Below are 25,286 nucleotides of genomic sequence, written 5' to 3'. Positions count from 1 at the left end.
CTCTCCCCCCATGGGGGGAGAGAGAAAATAGTTAAGCAAGTTATGGATAATTTGCTTGCATGTGCAGGGACTACCCAGGTGTGCCATGCTTGCTTCATAGCTTGGCTGATGGGCTGATGGGATTCCATGCTCTGGCTCACCCCAGCCTGGAGGACTTCTAATTTGAGAAGGTTTAAATCTAAAGCAAGACAAGGCCCGCTGAAATTCATTTCTCCCTCTCTTGAGTTATCCCACATTGAATTGTCCTGCAGTGGAGTTGTCTCATAGCCAGTTAACTCTGGTGAGTTGGCTGGGGCGAGACAGCCAAGGTAAGTCAGCCGGGGCGAGTCAGCCGGGGCAGAAGGCCATGGCAAATTGGCCATAGTGAATTGTCTCATTCTGATCTTTTGCTATTTGCTATTTACTTTCTCACTTCTCTTTTGTTCTAATACTGGCTTTGGACTATCTAAAAATCTGTTATATGTTGTCAATTAGGTTGCATGATTTGTCTGAAATGGTGTACAATTCTCTGCCTGAGCTTGGACTGGAACTGTGATGGTGAACCTATGGCATGCATGCCAGATGTGGCCCACAGAGCCCTCTCTGTGGGCACGCACAGTCGCCCCAGCCCGGTCCAGTCACGTTTCTCCATCACGTTTCACTCAATTCCAACTTCTCGCAAAAGAAAAAGGTCTTGCAAAGTTGGAATTGATTGAGTGAACACTCACGTCCCGTCCCCCTCTTGAAGCTCATCATGTCACAGAGCTACAATGCGACCCTACATCGGCTCGGCTCGACAAAAAAAAAAAGCAGTTTCTTTTCCTGCAGAGCTGCCTGTGTTGGGATGCCCCACCTCTCCACCAGCCAGCTGAGTGTGAGCGCACTGCTCCTGGGCTCGTCAGCCTTTGGACGTCATTCCCACCACCCAGCACCAGTTCCGGGGTTCCTTCCCCCCCCCCGCAGGGAGGGAGAGAGAACGAAACAGAGGGAGGCAGAGAGAGTGATAGAGAGGGAGGGAAAGAGAGAGAGAGGGAGGGAGGGAGGGAAGGAAAGAGAAATGATATTATAAAAGTTTTTCTTTTTTATTGTTGCTAAATGTAATGTTTCAAAAGCAGAAAAAGTAGTAAAACCTCATTATTCAGGTTAAATTGCCATGTTGCCACTTTGCGATAAATAAGTGGGTTTTGGGTTGCAGTTTGGGCACTTGGTATCTAAAAGTTTTGCCATCACTGGACTAGAAGATCTCTCAAGGTCCCTTCAAATTCTGTAATTCGGTTGTATATGTTGGTATTTTCATATACCAAATGAAAAGCGATTAAACTGTTATGGAAATAATAGTATTTTAAGAATATATTAAGTCAACTTAGATATAATCATGCTAATTAGAGCAGACCCATAACTATTGACATTAATGGGGGAAATGGTTACAACTAAATTAAGTTTATTCATTTCACTGAGTCTGCTCTAAGCCCATGATTCATATTGACACAGTTATAGTACCCATGAAAAGATCCTAGATTGGAATGAACATGCATGAATAAAACATGATGGACTTTGGTAGAAATGAAATAGTTGTTCAAAACTGGATTCCGAATTGGCAGAAATGCCATATTCAATCAAAGTTCATGTTTTGTGTGTTAGTTTCAGTGGCAAAGTCTATAGCAAAAGAACATCTATCAAATATTTACAAGCCCCAATAAAAAAAGATGAACGGTTAAAAAAAACACAGAGAAAAAGGTAGAGTTTCATTAAATATTAATTAAAATATCCTACTGGCTATATCAGGCAAGTGACAAAACAAATTGCATATTGCCCTTTTGGGAAGTTAGTGCAAAAAGAGAGAGAGAGATTGCATTTTGTTTTCCACATTAAATAACTGCAACAGTTAATACAATTTAGCCAGCTGTTAATTCACTCATTCAGTTATACACTCTAGATCAGTGATGGCTAACCTTTTTGCCATCGCATGCCAGTAACGGGGGGATCGCATGCACTCATGCCCACACCCATAATTCTATGTGCCCCACCCTCACACATGTGAGAGTGACCCCTCTGCTCTCCCCCCACTCACTCCCCACCGCTCCTGGCATGCGACAGCACGGCGGGCCCATTTTTCTCTCTCCCCCAGGCTCCAGATCCTTTCTAGGAGCTTGGGGAAGGTGAAAACAGCTTTCCCCACTCCCCCCCAGAGGCTCTCCAGAGGCCGGGAATGGCCCATTTGCCAAATTCCGGTGGGACCGGAAGGCCCTTTTTCTATCTCTCCAGTCTCCAGAGCCTTTCTAGGAGCTTGGGGAGGGCAAAACGGCCTTCCCCACCCCACCCCCACCCAGAGGCCCTCCAGAGACTGGAAACGGCCCATTTGCCGACTTCCAGTGGGACAGAGCTGAGCTCGCATGCCCACCGATATGGTTACGTGTGCCACCTGTGGCACGCATGCCATAGGTTCACCATCACGGCTCTAGATTATTACAAGGAGGAAAATAAACATTTTGTCTGGGGACATTTTTTTTTCTGAAATATGTTCCATAGATTAATCTTTGTGACTCTACCAGTTTGGATGTGGAACTTGCTCTGGAAATTCTAATCCAACTAGATTCAAGATATCAACATCACCAAACTGATAACCTCTTGCATCACTGAGTGCATGCTATAAGCCACACTCCTCAAATGTTGTAGGTGCCAGGACCAAAAAAAAAATAGCTCAATTAAAATCAGTTTCAAATATGCTACAGTAATACAGTACAGTTTATATATTCAATCATGTTCCCCTTATGCCAAATTAAAAATTATGATTTAGCCATTTTTGAGGGGTAGGGGAATCACAAATAAGGCTTTGGCTGGCCTACCCTGATTTTGCATGTATGCCATAGAATTAAAAGACAGATCTCTATCTTGGGGCTTAATCTAGGGCAGTAGGGGGAAAAAAGAATAATATATTATTCTGTAGGAGGAAGCGGGAGGGGAGAGGGGAGGAGAGGGGAAGGGAAAAGGGGAAAGGGGAAAGGGGAGGAAAGATAATTGAATTTCTGGAACCTCCATCTGGAGAGTGCCAAGTCATGCACTCTCTTTAGAAATGTGGTTTTCCATACAATAGTGTTATCTCAATCAGCAGCATTGGCTTGGCTACTGGTTTTCATAATTTTAGTCAATGGTCCTGAAATTCTACTACTACTATACTTATACTGGATGGCCTTGATATCTGTTAATCATGAACTGATGCTTGTCAGGCACCAGGCAGAGTAGAGTAGAAATGTTTCCCTTTCTTGCCCCTATGGGGTTTTTTTTCCTGTTTGGAGTGCTGCCACTATTAATAAATGAGCTGAAAGAAAGAGAAAGTCTGAAGTATTAGAGACTAAAAGCTGAATAACTTTGAAGGTTTGCAGTTTCAGCTTATTGCAAAAGTGATATTGGTTTGGAAATACCCTATTGAGTATTTAGTTATACTTAGCTTGAGTCAAAAAAAAAAATCTGACATGAGTCTTCTAGGAGACAAGACCATCTAGTCATGAAAAGGGTTTTATTAGAAGTATCAGCTACCTAAATATTATAAAACGTGTTGGGTTATTAAAAATCAAGATTACAAATACCTTCAAGCTTTGTAAAAGCTGTGGCTAGATATTCACAGTGACATCTCATCTCATAGATTAAACTTCTGGATGTGCTGTGTAAAGACTTTGGCTGTAGAAAATAATGTATCTAATGAACAATTCTGAAAAATGAGTAGACCCAACTTCATAGTCCAACTGAGTACTCATTAAAAAAAATATCAATATTATTTAACATATATGACACATTCTCCTGAGCATTAATATATATTTTAATAATGTTAACTAGCTATGAAATGAAATTCTTATATAAGTGAAAAATGCACTGATTTCTCCCCTATTTATCTTTCAATGGCCAAGAAAACCATCAGGATTTGAATTTTAGATTATTATGCTGTGGCAAACAATAAAATGAGGGAGGTGAGGAGTCTCCACAAGCATTTGGGAGTAACATTAGATACCCTTACATCATGCTGAATTTGCTTTATGGTAAATAATAAGAAAATGCTTGATCTGAGGATGTAGAGGAAAATCAGTTGCTACATAAAAATATGTAAAGAATTCAAAAAGCAACCTGCTTTGTTACGGATTTCAGGAAGATGTTTATGGCTTTCCAAATTTCTGTTTTCATGTTCAAGTCAGTTCTCCCTTTTCAGGAGTGAAGAGGGTCAGAGAAGGAGATCTAACTCAAGAAGCCCCATTCAATCATTGAAGAGACAAGAACTCATGTTCACTTGGGCTGAGGGACAATGTTGACCAATAATCCTTTTGGTTTTAGACAACCTGGTACAGGTGCATGATAGCCCCAGAGCTAGAGTAATTCCCTCCTTAACACCAATGAAAAAATATATCATATCATAACATATATATCATATCTTATCTATCATATCTATCATTTATATTGATCATCTATATTTATCCTATAGAATAGTATGTATATTTTTTTTAAAGCTTTCAAAATATTTAAAAAACAGGGGCAAACAAATTACCATATTTTTTGGCATATAAGATGCACTTTTCCCTCCCTAAAAGTGGGTAAAAATTTCAGTGCATCTTATAGACCGAATATGGGCCAATTTTGGGGCTCCCGAACCCTCCACATGTCGCATTTTTACCCTCCCCAGCACCCAGAAGCATTCTGCAGTGCTCCGTATGGCCTGTTTTCACCAAAAACAGGCCCATTTTCAACAAAAATGGCTCCATTTTTGGGCTCCTGTACCATCCATGGTATGTTTTTGTCCTCCCCGGCCCTCAGAAACACTCTGCAGTGTTCCGCATGGCCCGTTTTTGGGCTCCCGAACCCTCCATGCATCATGTTTTCACCCTCCCTGGCTCCCAGAATCACTCTGCAGGCCAAAAATGGGTGCATTTTTGGCGAAAATGGGATGTGCAGAGGTTTCAGGAAGCCAAAAGTGGGCCTGTTTTTGACCTGTTCTGGGGGCCAGGGAGGGCGAAAATGCGATACACGGAGGCCAAAAACTGTTTTTTTTTTCTTGTTTTCTTCCTCTAAATCTACAGTCTGGTGCGTCTTATAGTCTGAAAAATATGGTAATTTTTCTCTCATTTCTATGTTGCCAGCAAAAAGCCAAGAAGCCATATTTATTTGCCTATGGATTTTCTGAGAGTGTTAGGAACAACCTGTTAATTTAGCCCAGTTCCAGTTAGTCACATTGTGCAACAAAGTATTTATGCTCATTTCTGTGAATTCTTTAACAATTTAACCTATCTGACACAATTCCCAAGTTTCAACAAGGTGACACCAGGGGTGAAATGCTACCGGTTCGGGCTGATTCTCACGAACTGGTAGTAAAAAATGCTACTGCTTCGCCGAACCAGTAGCAAAAAACAAATGTAAGAATAAAGTTCTGACGATCGCGTGTTGCTCAGCTGATCTTCAGAACTTTTTTTTTTTTACTTTTTAAGCATTGTTTTACTACCAGTTCTCCGGAACAGTAATTAAAAATGCTTTTAAAAGGTAAAAGAAAGGGAAAGAAAGAAATGCACCTAGAAACACTCATAAACCCCTTTTGGAAAATAACTTAAATTGTGTTCAGGATGGGAAAACAGCAGCATGGCTATTGATCTGAAAGCCGCTTTCTGAAATCCTACTATCACTTACAAGAGAACAATGCCATTATCAAATGAACTGGAAAAGTGAGAGACTTGCTCCAATTTCTATCCGTGTATACTGTGTATACACATACAATGACAATAAAGTTAAAAGGAAAAGTAAAGAAATAACTCTCCCTCTGGTCTTTTCCTGCCATTGGTTACAAGCCTGCAACTTCCCCCTTTCTGGTGCAATTGATTTGCTCCTGGTGATTCCCCCCCCCAAAGGTTAGAAAAGGGGGCGGGTTGGAAGACGTGGTTTTTTCCGATGCAAGACTTACGGTAGAAGCCTGAAAGCCTCAAACTTCTGTTTTTGCTCTTTCTTTTGGAAACACCATAATGAAGCCGCTTCTCAGCAGCCTCCTGCAAGTCTGGCCTCGAGGATTTTGGTGAGTGTTACCCTCCATTTAGCCACTTCTGCAGGACTTGATCATCTCCACTTAGCTTTCCTTGTTGAGTGAGAATTTTTCCCCAAATGTCCCATTTGTTCCAATTCTCTTAATACACTCTTCCCAAACTCCCCTCCAGATATGTGGTGAAATCTTTGGGGAAAATCTTTCGACGCAGAAGAAAGCATCTCTTTTGCAATTTGGATTCTTTTTCAAGACAACATTTCTCAACCTTTGTTCTGCCCAGCTAAGGACCCCAAAGAACGCAGCACACACAAAGTCCATACAAACCTTAGTTTACTAATTAAGGACTACTAATGAGCTTTCTTAGTAGTTGTTCGAACACAAATACAGTTTAAATCAGTCTTTTCTGAACAAGGGCTGTTAATTTAATTTCATTAACAGCCGACAAGAATCCATAGAATAATAACTCAATTCTGAGGCACAGTATTTCAGATAACTGTAATCTTACTGTGGTTGGCAGAATGCCCAGAAGCAATTTGCAGGAAAACTGACAAGAGATAAACAAGAGCCGAATCAAATGTTTCTGGAATCAAGACGCGAAGGAATATGAATGAAGTTGTTTCCTGCAAATTGCATCAGTCGTCATCCTTCCTTAAATAGGCTAAGGGAGTGGCCAATTAGCTCCAAGCCTTACTCTCGAGGAAATCTCCTCCTGAGGAGCTACTCCTGCCTTTTAACAACTCTGCGCACTCGTGCATCGAGAAAAGGCTCCTCCCCTTCTTCCTCTTCACTTATGGGAGCTTCTGGAGGTTCTGAAAGCCCTGGCTGAATCCCCGCCTCTGGCACCACATCTTCCCCAGCCTCCTCATTGTCTGACTCAAGCGCCAGCTGCACAGGCTGCTGGCGCAGCACAACACCAGCCTCCTCACTGTCGGAATCAGCTACTAACTGCACAGGCCGCTGACGGGCCACAACAACCTTGTCCACTTTTAACATGTGGGAACTTCAACTCTGGGAGTTGGAGTTCACACATCTTAAAGTAGCTGAGGTTGAGAAACCCAGTATTAAAGGGCCCAAATATACCTGTAAAGCAGGGGTGAAATCCAGCAGGTTCTGAGAACCAGCAAATGCCACCTCTGGCTGGTCCCAGAGTCGGGTGGGAATGGAGATTTTGCAGGATCCTTCCCCTGGAGTGGGAAAATAATGGAGATTTTGCAGGATCCTTCCCCTGCCATGCCCATCAAGCCATGCCCACAAGCCACACCATGCCCACCAAGCCACGCCCACAGAACCAGTAGTAAAAAAAATTGGATTTCACCACTGGGTGACACCCTTTGTTCAACAACAAAAATGGGTTGAGATAATAATTATCTGGTATAAAATTTGTTTTAGATAAACTCTTATCCAATTTATTGATTTTATCACAACTGCTATTCATACAGAAATCTTTTTAAAGGAATTAATCATTGATCAATCTGCACAATACCTTTGGATACTGTTTTTCCTGTATGCTGAACTGAATTTTGCTTATCACTAAAAAGTACATTGTTTTGTAAAACACCTCTTAAGGAGAAAAGAGAAAGAATACATGAAGCAATTTAGTACAGAGAGATGTAATTGAATTAAAATGCATAAAATGAAGGTTGGTTATATTTGTACAGGTGTGTGTTTACAGAGTTACATTGAATTCTTATGTCACAAAAACAGGCTGCTGGTCGCATTTTGAGTTAAATTTGTTTTATGTGCTTAAAATAATTGCAAATATCGGCATTGGGAGCCCCCTGTTGAAAATTAGTTATTGTGCCATTCCAGGCCATCAAACAAATTTCTATGCAACAACAGTAGCCCAAATTGTACTGTATTGTAGCGTACAGTCAACAAACCATCAAATATTGTCAGTTGAACATTTTAAATGCAAAAGATGTGCCCAAATTATTTTTCTAAACTCTGCCTTAGAGCTGGTAAATGTCAAGAAAAGAGTGTGTGTGACTGCTATTATGGATACTGCCATCGCCTATACATCATGCTATGCAAAAACATCCTCTCCATTTCAGTAAACAGTAAAGTCTTCCAGTCAAACACAAAATTGACTTTATAGACAAATCCATGCACTTTTCTTGCCAAAAAGTGGCTACAGTCCCTGAATTTCCTGTGTTCTCCATCCAAGTACATAACAGGTCAGATCCTGCTTAGTTTATCAAGATTAAAGATAGGTATATACTGCCACCTAGCATGACTTCAGTTCTTCTATACTTCTGTTTACTTGGTAATTACGTTGCCCCTTTTTCATGTAAAAGCGTCAAGGGGGACTTTTAAGAAGACTGAGAAGAGACCTGTTGAACTTTTGGATCTAACTTTTGGATTCCGTGCAGCCAGAAAATTCAATTACAACATTTGAAAAATGTTTATCTTTGTATATGATGTTAGTAATTCATTTACTATAATCAGAAGGAGATATCTCTTCAGGCATTAAACGTGAAGAGACTTCTGGCCAATAAATTAAGCAAAGTTGATCTACCAATATAATGCGTTATATCTAATTGTCTAGCATCATTAAAATAAGCCATATAAAAAGATACAATTAAACTTAAGTAAAGCATGCTGCAATCTCAATAGGGAAAAAAAATCAAATGTAACCAAACTTAGACATAATGATTGGCAGTTCAGTTAAACACCCCGAGATCCATGTGGTTTTAGAAATTAGCTCAGTTCAGGAACTTCCTTGGCGTAAGGGGCAGGATCAAAAAATCAAGAGAGCAGCTGCAACTGTGCCACCTTGACATTTTGACACCATCCTGTGTGTATGTCATCCCTGAAACTCGCCTGACCAAAGCCATTTTGAAACTTCATTGTTGCCACACTGGAGCTGAGAGAGAGGGAGGGGGGAATAGAAATAACTGGGATTTTGTAGCCAAAACGAAATACTTTCTCCTAGGAACCAAGGACATTACCACAGGTGGCCAGAGGGAGGAGGAATGACATTACCAGGCAACCAGACGACACCTTGATTGGACCATGTGACTGATTGTTTGGGAAAGGGGAAAAACTTTTACTTTTAATTAAGGTGAAAACTGCGAGAACATTCAGAGTCAGTTTTCACCAGCCTGTGCCAATATGATATGTCCAATAAAACTATTCTTTGAGGAACTCACCTGCCTCAGAGTTTTGTTTGCTATGGGCGTATTATGTTGTGACTCCGCCCCCCGAGCCCATCTTATCAGAGGGAGAAAGCTCCGAAAGTGAAGGAGAGGAGTTGGCCAGGCCTCTCTCTCCAGGACCCTCCTCTCTGGCAATGCCTCAGGTGTCTCCCAAAGGAGAAGAGATTGGCCAGGAGCCAGGTATCGCCGAGCAGTCGCAGTCGGACAGTGACGGAGATAAGTCTTGGCTGGATCCAAGCCAGCGTCGGAGAGACAAGCACACGCAGCAGAAAAGGAGGCATGCCAGAGATTAAGCTGAGTCACTGGACCACACCCCACAGGGGATAAAAGGGGGTGTGGTGGCCATTCAGGCTCTGTGACGGACAAAACTAAACAACTAGCGAGTCGCATTGTATCTCTGAAACTACGTTATCTGCCTGCCTTGGATTTAATACCGACTGGTCTTGACAATTCTGTGGCTTTATGTATTTGTTTTGGTTTATCTGACGGAGGAGGAACACCTCCCTCTGTGAGTAAAGTTCTTGGCAAGCAGCTACTGGGTTGCTGCCAATCCTGTTATCAAAGGAATTTATTGTCTGCAAGTTTTATTTAACTCCTGGCTGACTATTTGTGTGTGTGTGTGAGATGGGGACAGAACATATTACTTGGAACCGTGACAGTGTACACCCCTGGCTCAATCCAATAAACTAAGTCAGCACCAATTCTGTATTTTTGTCTAATTTGGTTGGTTTATTCCAATTTATCTTTGTATATGAATTATGGTTGTTTTATTAAAATTATAATATGACTGAATATGTTTATATAATTAAATCAATATTTTGTTGATTATTGCATTTAAACTTAAGTTGTAGTTTTAATTCCTAAGTGTTTTTTTAAATAAGCCCACTAGTTCCTGCTAATGTTCTATTATTCTGTTGAATCATTATTTGGTTTTTAGAACAATTTCCATTTCCAAATTTCAGCCAAGCCATTGGCCAGTAAGGGTGGCAGCATCACTAAAGCAATACAGCTTATCAGACAAAATAGGAAATGACATAGGAGCACTGCTGTTTTGTGTAGAATTTATTTTTACCCACTGAACAACTATAAAAATACATTGAAAATAGATATATTAAAATGGAAACTTGTGGGTAATCTTGAGTAGATGAAGTGCTGACTTGTTATCTTTTCATGAAGCCTAGGCTGATCTAACTCCCAAAAGACACTGTGTTTAAAATAGTGCATACTTTACAGAAACATATCCTTCCTTATCAACGTTAGAATGTCTTGAATAGATAATACGATAGAAATAGTAACAATGATGTAGCTCCATTTCTACAACATGACTGACTGAAACAGCTGCTTCAATGGACAGTTACTCATCCTTCCATATAAGCAGCAGAGAATCAGGATGTGGTCATTTCAAAGTCTTTTCATCCACTACAAAGGAGGCTGGGCGATGTTAGCTGCTTCTGGTCTGGTGCATCTCAACACATGCAAATTAAAATTACACTAAAATTAATCTCTCTGTTGTCACCACTAACTGGTGAGAACACAATAGCTGGTGGGAGCATCATAGGGCATTGACTAACTTAAACATTAAGAATGTTGCATGAATAGGACTGGTCAGTTGCATCTTCTGTCTCAAGTCCTAATTCATAAGATCCATAACATTGAAGAGATACAGTAAGAAGGATATGTAAACCTACCAACTACTAATTGCACATTATTATTTAATTAAGTGTAAATAGTCTAAAGGTTATTTCCAGGAAAAAAATGTTGAGCATAAAATCAGCATTAACCTGATCCGGAGGAGAAGGAGGAGGAGGAGGAGGAGGAAGAGGAGGAGGAGGAGGAGGAAAACTTCATCCTGCCTTTTTTATAAATAACTCAAGGTGCTACACATACTTTGCCTTCTATTTTCACCTTGTGAGCTGAGGAAACACTGTTCTGCCCCAGCTATGGATCCCAAAGAACACAGCACACACAAACTCTGAACAAAACTTAGTTTACTCAAATAACGCAGTTTTAGCAAATGCCAGCTGTTAATAAGCATTCTTAACAGCCTGCCAGAATTCCACAGATAAGATAGTCAGAGTCTTACTGGAGTGGGCAGAAAGACCAGAAGCTAGGTTGCAAAGAAATCCCAATGCGATGATTAGCAAACTAAAGTTGTTTCCTGCAGCTTGTTGCAAGCTGCATTCTTTCTTAAATAGGCTAAGGGAGTGGCCAATTAGCCCCAAGCCTTACTCTCGAGGAGACCTCCTCCTGAGGAACCACTCCTGCCTTTTGGCAGTTCTGCGTGCCCGTGCATTGAGAAGAGGCTCCTTTTCTTCATCCTCTGCACTTAAAGGAGCCTCTGGAGGTTCTGAAGGCCCTGACTGAATCCCTGCCTCTGGCACCACATCCTCTTCAGCCTCCTCGCTGTCCAACTCGAGCGCTGGCTGCACAGGCTGGTGGCGCAGCACCACACCAGCCTCCTCGTTGTCGGGATCAGCAACAATCCGCGCAGACCGCTGGTGGGCCACAACAAACACTGACTGGCCCAAAGCCACCTAACCAGCTTCCATGCCTAAGAGAGGCCTAGAACTCAGTCTCCTGGTTTCTAGGCCCACACCTTCACCACTACACAAAACACATTGGAACAGGCATTCATAAGAAAATATTTCCATATCTTCTTTTATTCCCACCATAAAGCCTCAGTTTCTCAGAGACAATACTACAATTCATATCTCTACCTTCTTCTTTCCTATGACAACGAATGTGAAGAAATTTTGAGACGTATCACTTGTGCAGTGCTCCCATATAGCATCAAATATAGACTTACCATATCAAAATGTATTCGTGAAAACAGGATTAATTTAGCACGTCAGGTTTGAGTTTCCCAGAACTTGTATTTATTAGGCAAAACCTTTCTTTAACTGAAAAAGTTACCAGAATAAATTGTGTTATGTCATGGGCAGAGGTGTAATATTCAACAGTGCAACATATCATGCAGGAGGTCATAGGTTCATTCTCTAGAAGAGTGTTTCTCAATCTCAGCAACTTTAAGATCTGTGGACTTCAACTCCCAGAATTCCCAGAATTCAATTTCCAGAATTTCCCAGCCAGACTGAAAAACACTGCTCTAGAACAGGGGTCTCCAACCTTGGCAACTTTAAGTCTTGTGGAGTTGAAGTCCACAAGTCTTAAAGTTGCCAAGGTTGGAGACCCCTGCTCTAGAGCATCTATTTTTAAACATCTCATCCTCCCTCCTTCCCTCCCTCCCTCCCTCTCTCTCCCCACTCCCCCCCCCACCCCTGCCCCCTTGGGTATGCCTAAACTTGCTGTTAGATTCCAGGCATGGAGACAATCCAGATCAGGATGTGCCATAGACAGAGAATTGCCAAACCACAAAAAAGATGTCCGCTAGAGAAGAAATATTCAAGTCCAGCCAAAACAATACAACAAAAAGCATCTATTTAAGAATCTTAATATCAGATAACATTCCACAATCCTAGAAATATTGCTTGATTATCTCTCTAGCCCTCACTAATATATATTTTTTCTTTTTCTAGCTTCTTTGATCAAATCTTTGGAGAGGTATCTGTGCACTGATATAATTATGCAAATGCAGCATGTATTAATTCTTTTTAAAAACCATGCCACTGAAGAAGTGGGAAACATGCCAAAGATGATTTCAGACCAGCGAGAAACTAAAAGTTAAATGAAACGGAACAAGGCTGCTGGTACAGATACAGATGGAGAGCTGTAAATAGCCTTTTCAGACTCAACCATATATTCAAATGCTCCGCCTTGATTTTTCAATATATTTTTATAAAGTTTGAACCATTTAACTTTCTTGCAGAACTAAGCTGAAAGAGTGTATCGGTGCTGTAGTAGGTAACAGAAAAACACAGTTTTCTGAAATCTGCCAAATTATTGTGGCTCTTTAAGCTTCTGAGTAACTACAGCATTGTATGAATACCTGTAGCATGGAATATGATACTGTAAAATGATTTGGCTTAACCTCTACAGTATATTTTTATATACTACCTGAATATTTTCATATATTATTCATTATCTGCGCTCAGCAATGCAGTCATGAAAGACAATAATTTGGATTGCTGTTTTCACAGGAAAAGAGAGCTATCGATCAAGCAGTAGGCATATTCAGACTGAAGCATCTTTTATCTTGGTGTTTATATACTAGTCTGGAAATTCTCTGGTGGGTTTTTCAGGTGTCAGGTGGAGTTGTGGCATATTCTGACATGTTAATGGAATGATCTGAGAAGGGGAAGAAACATTACGCCATGGTGACTAGATAACCACACTGCTTTTCAGAGCACAAATCATATAGTGTAAGTATAGATCGCTCCAAGAATTTTTCCTTTTCCATCTAGAGTACCTCCCACTGAGCACCACATCAAAGAGCATAATATTAACCTGGTATTCTTTAAAGTGGCTTCTCCAGCTACTATAGAAGACTAGTTCTATAAAATCTAATGTTACTGAAACAGAGACGATTACGGTAGGGCTCCCAGATCTGAGCAACAAATCACTAGCCCACTATTCAATGACAGCAAAGATTCAGCAAGAAGAGACAGGAAGGGGTTAGAATTTGACAGCAAAGAGCAAAGAATTTGAATCTGACAGCAAACTCTGTGACAGCAAGAGTTAGAATTTCCTGTATCACTATATTGTCTTCTAATGGCCATTCAGATTTTTGCAACATAAACATCCAAGGAGAACTTCAATTGCTTCTGATGATACAAAGCACTATCTCTCTCATGAAATCATCCTGAGCAACTCTTGTTGCATGGTGTTTGACTTAAGTTCCAGTACATAGCTATTTCTTACCATTACTATGGACAAGGCCAACATGAATGGTGTTGGACAATGATAAGTAGCGCTTCATCCCCCAACCCCCCAATAAAATTGCTGAGTAAATTGGTCCATCACAGTGTCCCAGCATTACTAGAATAAATAGACATTATCCATCACAGAGTTCAGCAACATCAAACAGTTGCTTTATAGGATCTCCATAGCTGTAGACTAAGAAGAAACATAGCACTTCACCCCTCCTTATACAAAATCAAAGGCCATTTCTATTTATTTTGCCAGGCACTTATAAATCCCTCTGGGAAAATGGCAGCTGAAGCAATATATATGTATCCATCATTCAACACATATATCCCAATTAAAAATCTATTAAAGACAGGTTGCATCTAGCTACTGTTATAATTGTACTTCATGGATGTTCATGCATGGCAGTGGAAAACCTAGCTTTTTGGTGCAAATAAATAATAACTCCAATTAAACCATACTGTTTTGATGTCAATATGAAATGAAATTATTTACAAGCATCATGAAGGCTATTTGAATTATGGGGGCAAAAGAGGCCAAACTATTCTATCTATATGAAGAAACAACACATTTTACCTCTGCTTTGATTTGGAGACTTTGAACATTTTATCACACAAGATGTACTATAAATTGTGAGGCCTTGTTTCTGCTGTTCCACACATAGATTTTATTGAAGTTAACGCACTAACCCTAATCCCAAATGATACAAGTGTGGTTCTCAGCGTGAGAAGACTGAAACAAAGAACTGTATGGCAAATACTTAACTTGCAGAAAGTATCAATGCATATGAAGTAGAAATATATGCTTGTCTATTTTATACTTGTGTCAGTGAGGATAAAGATACTGTGGTGATATTTATTAGTCACCCTCAGAACTGCTGTCACACATACCAGATAATCATTTCCTTGTAAAAAAAAAATTGCATGCATCCCCCACAAACATCACTGTGTATATAGTGAATGCATGTACATCAATGTTTCAGCCTTTGAACCAGGGGTGAAATCAGTGGTGAAATGCTTCCACTTCGGACCGGATCGCCCAATCCGGTAGCAATGGCAGTGGGTGGTTCGGAGAACCGGTAGTAAAAATCCCTGCACACACACCCCATGCCCAGCTGAGCCATGCGATCATCAGAGGCTTTTTTTTTTACTTTTAAAGGCATTTTTTTCTACAACCTCTTCGGCCAAAGCAATTTTTTCTGCAATCTCTTACGGTTGTACAAAAAATGTTTTTAAATGCTTTTAAAAGTAAAAAAAAAAAAAAGTTGGCCACGCCCACCCAGTCACATTCCTCCCACACCAAGCCACACCCACAGAACTGGCAATAAAAAATTTGGATTTCACCACTGCTTTGAACATGTTGCAGATTTCTACAAACTTGTGTTTGTGTGATATATGGAGTAGCAGCAACACAAGGTAGATGGAAATAAACGTAGTAAATTGTTCACTAGGAAACATTTTGTGTAGAATCATCCCAGAGTCCACTACAATCCTTCTATAATAATGCTTCTCACATCTAATATGGAATAAATGCTAGGAATTCTATTTTTTTGGACCACATTGTAACCTACAGACTGCACTTTCGCTGTGCATTTTTTATTTCCTCTCAGAAATAAAACTTGCCAATAATGTGATTAAAATCTATTAATCTTAAATAACCTGATTTCCCATGCTGATAGTATAAACGGATGGAGATGCTACCTCATTTATGTGGCTGCAAACTGTGAGCTGTGTCAGGGTTTGTTTTTCCTCCTTTAGATCGATACCATTTTCTCCAGCTGCACTAATCCTTGAGAGAGCTAGGATAGTCTTACCACTGCAGAATATTCCAATTTGTTTACATTGTTAGTTTCATCCCCATCACTACCCCAACACTCCTTTGGCTAAACTTTATTATAAAACCTGTTTGGTTCCATCAGAATGGGGGGGAAAGGACCAATCATTGTAAGACTCTTTTTAGTATCAAATTAATTCTCCCATATGCTTAAACAAGGTTATAATACAGGTGTGATTTCTTGACACCTAGTTCAATAGGTGACTGACGGATTGATAAGATTTCTCTCTCCGACCATGGACAGCCAGTGAAGCAACTGCCGAGGGGGTCTTTTGTTACATCATGATTGTGCCATCGGGAGGAGCATTTTTTCGATCTATGGTCGTTTGAGGGGCCCCGCCGTGAGAGGGCGGGCTGGATATCGCTCCCGTTTGGATGCAATCGTCTGGACCCCTCCTACTATCGTGAGAGGACAGTGGAGATACCAGTGGAGCCTCACTGAACAATGGCTGCATGTTACATCTTTCTTTGGATCCATTACATGGACCCCTGACTATGCTCTTTGCCTCTATCATTGCACGTGGGGATGTATACCACACTGGATCTTCTTGCGCTGTGAGATTCCCCCCTCTTGCAGGTGTAGCCCTCCACTCTATTGAGGGCCTACCTTTATGATGGGTTTTGGAACCCCGAGAGGTGGCATGTCGCAAAAAGGGGATTGAGGGGTTTTTTGGGGAAATTTTTAGATAGATTTTTAAGGGGTTCTAGGGGGCGGGAGGGTTGTGTGGGTTTGGGGGATAACCCAAAGGGAGAGGGGCCTGGCCCGGCTGCCAGTTGGGCCACGGGGGATGCGGATTCCGGGGATAAGGGGGGTATCAGAGTTCACTCTGCTGAGGGCTTTTCTATCAATACGCTGAGTGGGAGGGGCAGATACGGCGGGAGCAGGGGGCCATATCACGTGGTGGGGGCGCACACTCGCTATCTTCAAGGGGTGGCACCCCCTGGTCCCCATAGCCCTTCTTGCTCCCCAGGTTGCACAGACTCTCAGGGCCCGAGGTCACACGAGGCTGGCTCCAGAGGATTATTAACGCTTCCTTGAGTGAGGGTGTTCTGCCCACCGCCTTGAAAGAAGCAGTGGTGAGGCCCCTCCTCAAGAAGCCCTCTCTGGATCCGGCTGTTTTGGCTAATTATCGTCCAGTCTACAACCTTCGTTTTATTGCGAAGGTTGTTGAGAGTGTGGTGGCGCAGCAGCTTCCACAGTACCTGGATGAAGCTGTCTATCTAGATCCGCTCCAGTCCGGCTTCAGGCCTGAGTACAACATGGAAATGGCATTGGTCACGTTGGTGGATGATCTCTGGAGGGCTCGGGATAAGGGTTGCTCCTCTATCCTGGTCCTGTTAGATCTCTCAACGGCTTTTGATACCATCGACCATGATATCATGTTGCGCTGGTTGGAGGGGTTGGGGGTGGGGGGCACCGTTTTGCGGTGGTTCTCCTCCTATCTCTCTGACCGGTCGCAATCTGTGCTGGCAGGGGGGCAGCGGTCGACCCCAAGGCGCCTTGTCTATGGGGTGCCGCAAGGGTCGATCCTCTCACCCCTTCTGTTCAACATTTATGTAAAGCCACTGGGTGAGATCATCCGTGGCTTCCGGGTGGAGTTCCATCAGTACACTGATGACACCCAGCTGTACATCTCCATCCCAGGCCACCCCAACGATGCCCTTGAAGTGAAGTCCCGGTGCCTGGAGGTCATGCGGGCCTGGATGGGGAGAAACAGGCTCCGGCTCAACCCTTCCAAGACCGAGTGGCTGTAGCTTCTGGCTTCCCGATATAGCCAGCTGGTGCCATTGCTGGTTATTGGGGGCAAGTCATTGGCCCCCATGGAGAGGGCTCGCAACTTGGGCATCCTCCTGGATACACGGCTGTCTTTAGAAGAGCATATGACGGCCATGGCCAGGGGGGCTTTTTATCAGGTTCGCCTGATACGCCAGTTGCGTCCCTTTCTAGATCGGGACTCCCTACGCACAGTCACTCAAGCACTCATCACTTCCCGCCTGGACTACTGCAATGCTCTCTACATGGGGCTCCCCTTGGGGTGCACCTGGAGGCTCCAACTGGTGCAGAATGCGGCCATGCGGGGGATAATGGGAGCGACAGGGCGCTCCCAAGTGACACCTCTCCTGCGTGAGCTGCACTGGCTCCCGGTGGTCTTCCGGGTGCGCTTCAAGGTGTTGGTGACCACCTTTAAAGCGCTCCATGGCTTAGGGCCTGGATATTTACGAGACCGCCTTCTGCCGCCAACTGCCTCCCACCAGCCAGTACGCTCACACAGAGAGGGCCTCCTCAGGGTGCCGTCGGCCAGACAATGTCGGCTGGCGACCCCCAGGGGGAGAGTCTTCTCTGTGGCGGCACCAGCCCTCTGGAATGACCTACCCCCAGAGATACACACGATACCCGACCTCCAGACTTTTCGTCGGGCCCTTAAAACTCACTTATTTCATCTAGCCGGGCTGGCTTGATCCCAACCTTTGGTTTTAATTTGAAATTAATTTTAACTGGGTTGTTTTAAATTGTGGGCCGAAATTATTTAATATCTTTTAAACTGTTTTAATTTTTGTATGCTATGTTTTTACCTTGGCTGTTCACTGCCCTGAGTCCCGCTGGAGAAGGGCAGTATAAAAATCAAATAAATAAATAAATAAATAAATAAATAAATAAATAAATAAATAAATAAATAAATAAATAGGCATGGGCAATTGGAAAGAATATTCATATAATTGTAACCCCATGAAGGCCAGTTATCACCATTGAACGTGATATATAGTCCTGTTGATCTTTTGATCAACATCTTGTCGATCTGGCCTGTTGATCCTGCTGCTAATATCTGTTGTGAAAATTCAAGGACTCAGGAGAGAACTTGTTATCAGTTGAGACTGGCAATCAGTTACCTCACAATATCAGTTCTTAAAGTGGATTACTCCACTGAAATCAGATGGTTAGCAAGACTTTGGCTTAAAGTTCCATGCCTTTGAAGAAAATTAGGATATATCTTGAGTGGTAGCACAGATCTCAATTTGCCTTTGCTTAGCTCTACGCAGTATTCCTCCCAGCCTTCTGCCACTATTTTCTCATGCGCCCCTGTTTCATTGAAAATTAAAAGCACTGATAATTCAGCAATCATGATGGGCACATCACAGGAATTCAGAGTAAAAATGGCAGGCAGAGTAGCAAGAGGAGGAGTGGAGTTATTCTGGCAGTGAACATGTGCTAATAAAACAAACCCATCCAATGCATCTTAGTGTCAGAAGAGGGAGCAAGAAAGAAGGTGAAAGTCGGCCTTTATTTCTGCTCTTGCCAAATGCAGTGAACTCTTGAAATAAATGTTTGATAGCCTCCTGCTAACTAGAGCAGCACATTTTTCAAATGACAGAGACACCCACCTTGCAAAGAACCACCATGAAATCTCAAGGGTCCAGGTTTCTTTGCTTGTTTTTTTAATAAAGGATGAATCTCACACAGAGAGACGGGGGGGGGAGAGGGAGACCGAGAGGGAGTTCTGGTTAACAACATGTTGAATATCTGGCACTCTCTTTCCAGGCTTCAGTGCTGGCAAATTTTCTGTAGAAAATATATCAAGAGAATAGTTTCTTGTCTGGCTATGATGTGTAATGCTTGTGGATGCAGAGACATACATTTCAGAGAGAAAGCTTTCTTATTGTTATAAGCTAATCATAGGCATCATTGAGCATGCTCAAGTGACCAGCAAAGATTGCCCAGGTAGAACAAAGTATAGGCATTTATAAACAGTGGCTCATTTTTCTCCAGTAGCTTTCTTTTTCATAAAATGTTGAAAAGAGGGACTGAAAGAATGCTTGGATTATTCAGTAACATATTACAAAGGTTTGCAACCTTCAGGTGTCCACTTACAATGGTTCTAAGCTTCTGGCAGTGGAAGAGGCCCTGAAAATTACCCCCTGGTTGCCTTTCAGCATATCACTGAGCAGAAACCAGCCAAAGAATACTATACACAAATTATCTGTAAATATGCATGAATGTAGGTAGATATGTATACAGACATTTGTAGCTCACCCACTTTGCACACAGTTGTCTCATGTTGAAATTATATTATACCTCTAACCTCTAAGTCACCAGGATAGTGACTTTGCTTCTATACTTATTCTACTTTTCTAGAGGCATCACAGCGGGAAGCATCTTACAAAATTAGCAAGATGGTAGATGGAGCCGTGCAATGGAAGCTCCACTTCTTTTATACCTGGGTTGATGATTCATACACATTCAAATGATTTGGCTTTTGGCTGTGTTGGCTGGCAACATAGCACTTTGTCTGCCATCCTGCCGATTTTGATACATACACACATACCACCTGCAAATGCTGCTGAGCTTTTCTATTCATCTTCTAATGCTGATCAGGCTGAATATACCAGGAATGGAAATATGGTCTGGAGTGACCAGGTGGCCAGTATAGAATCATAGGAGGGGACAATCAAAGAGTTTATATTCCATGCTCTACTGAGACAGGAAAATAGTATCTTCAGCTTTTCCTTTTAAAAAATCTAATGAATATCCCATATTCTTAGATGGTTTCATTGTAGGTTATCTTTCACTTTTGCTATTTGGCATTTGGATTTTAAATTTTGATAGGGTCTTTTCATTTTTAATAACGATTTTATATTTTTATAAATATTTAATAGCATGTTTTATATATTCGTTGTTTTTATTGATTGCTGCATGCTGCCCAGAGTCATTCCTGTAAGATGGGCAGCCATATGAATGTGATAAATAAATATTCTACAATACTTTATTCCATTGTTGAACTTTAGTGTTTATGCAAAATCAAGTTTCTTATATACAAAATGCATTCACTTGAGGTTTTGCACTCTGCAGCAATAGATTTTGCATTTCAAATATTTAAAGATATCTATCATATCACCTCCTAGTTATCTTTGTTTACATCTGTGTCCCTCTTTATTTGTTTATTAGAAATGTTTGCCACCTTTCATAAAGCTTTCCTGGGCAACTTTCAGTGTGCTACAATCCACAAGAACTAATGTTTCTTCATTGGATTTGTTCTAAGGCTGGTAAGAGTTTTGTAACCAATAATTTGCCTCCTCTGAGTCTTTCAGAGATCCGTTGAACATCTCTGATGAAATATGCATGTTACGTGCATTGAAAGGTGGAATTGAAACTTTAAGCTCCCTGTGAAGACGCTGAAGTCTTTAAAAAGCAAAATAACCTTGATGTATTTTTCTTCTATAACAACCCATACCCCAACTGTTAGTTATCTGTAATCCTAATACAGTTTAATGAATATCTGCAGGGCTGCTTTCTATTGCAAAGCATCAAAACTTCCTTCTGGGAAGCAGCATTTAGATTATATGCACTCTATTTAATGTAATAGTAGAACTGATTAAATAATACATGTTCAGATAAACCTTTTGAATTTAAGTGAGGTAGAAATTATGGCACACGTGAATGTCACTACAACATGAGGCTCGTTATCCATCAACTATGCAGAAAATGATCCACTCTGCTATTTCTTTCAGCTCTACCTTGTGCGAGCTTCTTTTAGCTCAATGCCAAAGATGAGTCAATACCAGCAGGAGCTTATGGTATATTTAAAATTTGTGATTACCAAAAGTTTTTAGTAATTCTACTAAATTACTGATAGCCTCTTTTTTTTTTTTTTTTTTTTTGTGGGCTAAAATGGGCACAACTTATTACCAGACAAATAAACAAACAAATTGTCATGAAAAATTTAATGCAGAGAGAACAATCCTGCTCCAGGAAAATACCACAATATTTTTGACTGACTCAGGTGCAGAAGCATCCTATCTCCTATCCTAAGAAACCCTTGGTCTCCTATCCTTAGAAACCCTTTAAAAGCAGCAGCACTTTTAAAAGGCACAATTTAGTTTTTCACATTATGCCCTTAATCTTCAAACGCCATCAAGTGGAGATTTTTGGTTTCCCCCTCTAACACCAATTCATAATCAATGTATGTCATGCCAACTGATCCATTATAGACAGTGGTTACTTACTTCCTGCAGAGAAAACACAGACCTTTAGACTTGCGTAGATAATGACAAATAGAAGTTAGTCATACTTTTTTCTGGGTTAGCAACAAAGAGATCTAGAAAAATATATCCCTCAAAAGTGGTGCTGGGAATAAATAGGTATTTAAGTTAGACAGCTCTGCCCATTGACTAACAGGGTAATTCTTTGCTTAAATGGTATCCTTCACCTTAGCATATCATTGCCTGCTGCGAAAAGTATACAAATTCATCTTCTTTCCATAAAAATTAAATAATTTCAGGCTGTGTATCCTGGACAAAAGTTAAATAGATGATTTTGCTATTCAGTCACTGAAGCAAAACGGCCAAAGGTTTATCATAGCCTAGAGGTGTTTCAGAGCATTATCTTTGAGGCAACAAAACATCAGAACCATTATTTTCAAATCCAGTTACAATATATAGTAAAAGCGGTGGACGGGGGGGGGGGATCTAGTCTGAGGACAAATTAGCATAAAGCATCAAGGGAAAAGCCAGCCACAGTGCTGGGGGAAGGGGGGAAGCGAGGTAGCAAATGCAAATTATTAATGCAATTAACTTAGAAGAGAGGTAGGGAGAACAGTTGAAATACTGTAGCTCTCCACCATACTGTATAACCATCTCAAAGTACTATCACATCCAAACACTGTCTGAATCTTATCCTCTTCCTATTCCCTCCCTCCTCCTCCAACGTTTTTTTTAACATGTATTTACCAAACAGCGAAAAGCAAGCCTTCTCCATTATGCTGGTTTCATTTATTTATTTGCTTGGAAAGCAGTTTTGTTTAAGTGTCTTCCTGCTGCAGCCCAAATGGAGGCAGACTTTCTTCTCCTTGAACCCTTTTAAAGCACCAGGGTTTAAGACAATGATTTTTTTTTTAAATTAAAAAAAAACAATTCAATGTATATGTATTATTTAAAAAAAAATACTGAATGGGCAAAATGCAACACTGCTTTCTTATTTGATGGAACAAGGCTTCCTTTTCTGCAGCTCTCCTTGGGTCTACCCATCTCTCTTTAAGGATTATTAGATTGACCGCCTTATAAAGGGAATATTTTCCCACCTCTCCTTTCCACTCAACCCTGCAATCTCAGTGATTCAGTGCAAGTGATTACCAGGACCCTTGTGCTCATATTTCATTGCCTGACCAATCCCACTGGCAGTGCTGATATGTTCATTAGCATATCTGCAAACATCAAAGCCCTCAAACACAGCAAAGTTCTTCGCATGTGGTGAGTTCTCCTGTCACTAAAGTCAGAAAGAAAGCGGGGGGGGGGGAGGGAGACGACAATAGCTCATTACAAAGATGCACAAATGCAGAACTGCACACCTCTTGCTAACTGCAAGCCTGGTGAGGTGGTATTTTCTCAAAGAGTAGAGCATTACTAATCCTACAATACAAGAAAATCGCCAGCCGTTCAAATTTAATGGAGACAGACAGACAGAGAGACAGACAGGTACACAGACAGACAGATATACAGACAGACAGACATATACTGCTGGGATAAGAAAGCGATTTCTCAGCCAATCTCAAGGGATTTATCCATTCACTAATACAAAGGGAAATTGAAGAACTCACCCTTAAGGATTAGGCGAAGCTCTGCAAAATTCTCTCCTCGCGGTGTTCCTCTTTAAAAAAAAAAAAAAATCCACATTACCCCAGTTCACAAAAGCTTCACTTTTCGGAGAAGCTTGGCAAGAAGCTATTTGCAGTTCTTGTGCTGCTCAATTCCTTAAGGTTTTGTGTTCTTTAAAACTCCCTCTCCTTTTCTTTCAGTCTAAAAACCAAAAAGCTCACTTTCGTTTCTTCCTTCGGTCCAAAATCAGGACGGGCATGGGTCTTGCATACTTTAAGAAGCAGTTCGTGGTGGTGATTATACATACAGGTATATAATGGTTCATTCATTCACCTGAAGGTAGCAGAATGCCCGTCCTTCTGTGTGGAACTCAGCAAGCTTTTCCTGTGGCTGTTGCAGGTCTCCTGATTTCCTCTTACACCACTTGATAATGAAGGGGTATTGTTGAGGGCTTGATTTCCTGAACCCCCCGAAACGCTCACACACCCGCAACATACAGCACACGCAAGCTTCCCCCCCACCCCCCGAAGTGCCTCGCTTAGGCTAGCCCCGAGGAGCTGTCCTCGGCTTATGGTTCTGAAAGAATCTTCCGTTCTAGAGCCAGTCGCTAAGAAGCTGGATAAGAGAGAGAAAGAGAGAGAGAGAGAGAATGTGTGTGTGTGTGTTATCCTCTATGAATCCCGCTGAAGAAAATCTGTATTCCGTAGCCAGCAATGCTGAGGCAGGGTTTGTTTGCCGCTATACACCTTCCAGATCCAGTTGCCTTTTCCAGTTTCAAGGAAATCCTAGAATTTAACACACATAAAGTAGCAGAACTCTTGCCAGCAGGGATTGAATTTGTAGTGTCAGATGAATCTCAATCTTCCTTTTCTCTCATGGGTGAAAGCCTTCAAACGGTTCCTCCTCTCAACATTCAGGGATAGCAGCAAAAGGAGATTGGTCCTGGATGAAAAGATAGACACTGGGAGAAAATGAATGATGGGGCGGGAGGGAGGGGATCTACCATCACACAAAACTAAATTCAGTCTGATAACATCTGCTGAACAGCATGCACAGCAGCCAGAAAGGAGGGAGGCATGTAAGTTTTGCAGTTGGATCTGCTGCTAAGCAAAAGGCTTTGATTTCTGCCAGCCTTTTAAAGAACTAGTACACCTTGATATTACAGCAAACGAAGTCCTACAAGATCCTTTTTGAAGTCATGTCATTCCACATTGTTGTTTTTCTATTCCACAGATTAGAAAGTTTGTGTGTGTGCACTCAACTCTGTATGATAAGAGATTTAGTCCATGGAAGCATATATAATAATGAATGTGTTAGTCTAAAATACCACAAGGCTCTTTGTTACCTGCATTGGAATGCAATTTTAAAAAGAACACACACAGCCTTTCAGAACTCAAGACTCTCCTCATTTAAATTTCAAAACTTAGATGTGTAAAATAAGCATTATAAATGAATCACGTGAAGGCATGGTCACTGTTTTTAGGAGCACAGATAATATTACACATGAAAAACTATTCTATTAGATTCAGTGAGGTAAACATAGACTAAAATGTTTTGGAAGGTTTTATTATGATAACTATGATGCAATCTTTAACTCTCTTTAACTTTACCAATTTAGAAATGTACAGTATGGTCAGTTGTTGACCATACAACTGTAAAATAAAATATTTTATTAAATATTTGTTAATATTTAATAAAAATATTAAACCTGGAGTCTATTTAAGACTTAGACATTATGGAACATGACCATACTAAAAACAATTTCCAAAGTTTTATTTTACCAATTATAAAATAAAGCTATATAAATAGACTTTCCCATTCTGTCTACCAAATACCAATTGAAACTACCAGAATTGCAACCTAATATTTATGTAAGGGACCAGGTTGAAGAAAGCTAA

At 41.2% G+C, this 25,286-nt stretch overlaps 1 protein-coding gene across 2 annotated transcripts in view; it reads right to left on the bottom strand.

Moving 5' to 3' along the window:
• Positions 1 to 24,355, bottom strand: part of GRM4 (glutamate metabotropic receptor 4) — a 355,948-nt gene extending 331,593 nt beyond the window's left edge. For both annotated transcript variants that reach the window (XM_034414637.3, XM_034414638.3), the window contains exon 1: positions 23,391 to 24,355. The gene's annotated coding sequence lies outside the window, so the exon portion shown is untranslated. The remainder of the gene's footprint in view (positions 1 to 23,390) is intronic.
• Between the last annotated feature and the right edge of the window lie 931 nt (positions 24,356 to 25,286).

The sequence above is a fragment of the Pantherophis guttatus genome, chromosome 3 (genome assembly GCF_059756535.1).
Source record: "Pantherophis guttatus breed Tessera chromosome 3, ASM5975653v1, whole genome shotgun sequence".
Taxonomy (NCBI): domain Eukaryota; kingdom Metazoa; phylum Chordata; class Lepidosauria; order Squamata; family Colubridae; genus Pantherophis; species Pantherophis guttatus.
Note: the sequence above shows the minus strand (reverse complement) of the source record. Positions and strands in the feature narration are given on the sequence as shown.